This window comes from Nannospalax galili, unplaced genomic scaffold, assembly GCF_000622305.1.
Source record: "Nannospalax galili isolate Female #2095 unplaced genomic scaffold, S.galili_v1.0 scaffold1750, whole genome shotgun sequence".
Lineage (NCBI taxonomy): Eukaryota > Metazoa > Chordata > Mammalia > Rodentia > Spalacidae > Nannospalax > Nannospalax galili.
In genome coordinates, this window is record NW_008329031.1 from 407,027 (window position 1) to 410,963 (window position 3,937).

Genomic DNA, 3,937 nt, shown 5'->3' on the forward strand with positions numbered 1-3,937 from the left:
TGGGAGGGGAAACCTAGCCATGGAAGTAGGTCACTAGGGATGGGCATTTGCATGTTATAACCAAGCTCCTGGTTCCAGCTGACTCTTTGCTTCCTCACTACTATCCTGTGAACAGCCTCTACCACATGCTCCTGCCACCATGAAACACCAGGCCTTCCCTGCCATGATGGACCAAAATGCAATAAAATCATGAGTGGAAATAAATCTTCCCTTCCTTCTGGCGTTTCTGTCAGATGTTGTGGTCGCAGAGTTGAAAGTAAATACTACACTAATATTCTGTTTTCTGTGCAGCACCACCCCCTTTGATTCAGATTCTCATTCCTCTCAATCAGGAGGTTCCTACTGAAAACAAACATGCTCTTCTCCTGCCTTACCTGCACTAGAAGTCCCAGCTCAGGGTCACCTTTCTGATGTCCTTCCACCCTGTCCCCAGGCTGTGTTTGCTCTTTCTCTCGGGTGCTTCCATTAATGTACAACACACTGTAATGGGTCATTCAAATATGTCCACTGGAATATAATTTTCTGCTAAATGTACATCATTAACAACATGTATCACCTCCTTTGTTAAGTTTGGAATCTTGACGGAGAAGCAACCGTATTGCAGTTCAGCCAGGAGTAGGAGTAACGTTTGGACCTTGGGGGATTTGGAGGTGAATAATGGCTGAGCCAGCTAAGTAACTAACTTTAAAAAGTTGGAAGTTCAACAATTTCCCATCCTTTAATGCCTCACCACTTTGATTGCTTTAGGATGGGGACACAGTTCTCTGCTGAATTTTCAGTCATTTTATTCCCCTCCCCTCATGTGTTGTAGGTTACCAGTCATTGCTATAGAAAAACTATACGTGAAGGATGGAGAGCATTAAAACAGGCTGACAGAGACCTGAGAGTTGCAGCTTTGCTGTTTGAAAGATTGGAAAGCATAGTTATATATTGTGGTTTAGAACAGCCGCGGATACTAATAACAGCTAAACCCAGCAGGGTGTGCTTGCTCATGCCTGTAACCCTACCAGAGGCGGAGGCAGGAGGATTACGATGAGTTTGTGGCCTTGGATGGGTTTGATCACTAATGCGGTATTGTTTTTGTTGGAAAGAAGCTTATCAGGAAGCAGGGTCTCAACAATGAAAACTTCCATTCAGGGAACTAAGAAAGGCAGCTGGCACTTGAATGCTTTTGACACTGCTGTCTCTGGGCTAACAAGTGAGCCTCTTTCACACTCAAGAAAATCCTGGAACTTGGTATTATTTTTCTTCTATCACAGAAATGAAACTAAGAATCAGAGAGGTAAGATTATTTGTTTAATGTTGCAGAGATCTGAGTTGCAGAGCAGATCTTTGAGTTTTGCTCTATCATTCATTGGCTTGTTGCCTCTTTGAGACTCTTCTTGTTTGTTTCCTGATGCTGTGATAAAACACCAAAGCCAGGTTGGGAGAAACAGGTTTATTTGACGTACAAGCTACATAGTCCATCATCAAGGATAGCCACGATGGAAGCTCAAGGCAGAAACCTGGAGGCAGGAACTGAATCAAAGATCATGGAGGAATGCTGCTCACTGGCTTGTTCCCTCTGGCTTCATCAAATACCTTCTTTATATGGCGCAGACCCACCTGCCTAGGGATTGCAATGTCCACAGTGATCTGGGCCCTCCTACATCAATTAGCAATCAAGAATATGCCCCATGGACAGGCCCACAGCTGAGAGCCCCTCTTCCCTGGTGTGTCTAGGTTAGTTTCAAGGACAGCTGAAGCCATGACGGAGACAGATACTGTAGGTCTAGAAATGAGCGACCGTTTCCACTCATAGTAATATGTAAGGCTAAATTCTCTAAAAGCCTTCAAGTTAGAAAAGCTACAAATTTAAATAAAACTCAAAAAAACATAAACAAGCAAAAGTCCCACTTTCCAATGCATTCCTCTCACTTTTCATATCAAGTTTCTGAGGTTCTCATTTGATGTAGTGAAAAATTTGATGTGGAAAGTTTCTAGAAATTCATAAGCATCAAATTCATAAGCATCAAATTCATAAGTATCACTTGCTTTATGGCAGAATATCAAGGATTTAATTCAGGATATTATGCGGGGACTACCTTCCCTTTTGCTTTGAGAGTGTAATGTCAGTCAGTCTCTGCAGTTTTTCCAGAGGGTTTTTGAGTCCATTTCTGACTATTTTGACCAAATAATTTGCGAGGAGCTGTTTCAGGAACTTCAAGTGGGTACTTCCTACCATAAGGCTCTTACTCTAGCAGGCAGGGAACCAGTAGGAGAGTTTGGCTAAGGGAACCATCCCATGACTGTGCCCTGTAAGATGCCTAGGAGGCAGGGCACTGTTTATCATTTGCTGTCATAAACTCCTCTTCTAAAGTGGAAGCCAATATGCCATTTTAGAACTTCTGATACCTGTGTCAGGCCAGGTCTAAGATCCAACTGTCCTTCCAAAATCTGAGTACTCCTCTTTCCCTGGTACACACTCACACTTGTATATGATCATAAGTCCTTCAGGAGGGGCGGGTATACAAAGTAATGAACTCCATTATGACATTTTTGTACATATATTTCATCACGTCTGCTTATACCCATCACCCTACTACACTCTCTGGTCCCCTTCTCCCTTACTCCATTGGTCCTCTTTCTCCCTCCTAAGAGTCTCCATTCCACTTCCATGTTATTTCCCCGCCCCCTGAACACACACACACTCCTAGGCACGTAGTCATGCAGAATCATATGTGTGTTGTTGAAATTTCATTTCTGTTGCTGTGGCAAAGACCCTGATGGAAAGCAACACGAGGGGGGGGAACTGTTTATTTGACTTAAGTTGCATGTTATAGTCATCATTTTGGGGAAATCAAGGCAGAAACTCAAGCCGCTGGTCACATCACGACCACAGTCAAGAGCGGAAAGGATACAGTGTCCCTGCTTCCCTGGCCTGCTCTCGGCCAGCGGTCTCCTCTCTTGTGCTGTGCAGGGTCCCCTGACCAGGAAATGGTGCCACCGACACTGAGCCAGCTGGTCTTCCCTCATCAATTAACAACTAAGGCAATCTTCCACAGGCCAAACTAATCTAGGTAATTCCTTATTAAGATTTTTTTCCTAGATGCTTCTAGGTTGTGTCAAGGTAAAACTAAGCAGCCCATGTATGTAGAAGTCTAACTTCCCTTGGGAAAAGATCTTTGTGTCTCTGTATTTCTGTCCTGCATGCGCTCAACCACGGAATGTGTGATCTGTAGTGCTGTGAGATACTATTCCTGGCATGACATGTACAAATGTCTGCTCGCCCCAGATAGGGAGCCAATGACAGATCAAAGTAAGGAAATGACCAAAATCCAATTTGGTTAAACAATGAGTTTTATTGGGGTTACTTAAAAGATTATGGGTGAGGGGTTAATTATAGGAGCAGAAATGATTTCAGGAAGGCTGTATTCCCAAACCCACCCCAGAATGGATGATTCATGAAAGCAGGAAATGTGGCTCACTACACAATGTTCACGCAGCTGGATGGGTGGATAGTGTCTCTTTCAGGTAGGTCAAGTAGTCTGAGACTCTTCTAGGTAGCAGCTCAGCTTGCCTGAGATTATCTTTAGGACTTGTATATGCTTAGGGAAAGAGGGGCCTAGTGAACCTGGTCACCGTCAGGGATTTCCTGAAGCTATTAGATTGTTCACTTCCTGAGTTTATGGAGATTCCTGGAGTGTCTGTCTGTCTCCTCTCACTGTTGTTTACTTCTCTTTAGAGTGTCCTATTGTTTACCTGTCTTTAGACAGCCTGTTGTTCTGCCTTGGAGGAAATTGCTGTACAACATGTACCCTTCCACTGCCTCTTACATTCTTTCTACCCCCTCTTTCTGAGATGCTCCCTGAACTTTGGAGAGGGTGATAGATAAGACAGACCATGGTCCTCTAACTCTAGTGGGGATACTGGGTTGTAGGTAATCAAGGCTCTGAGG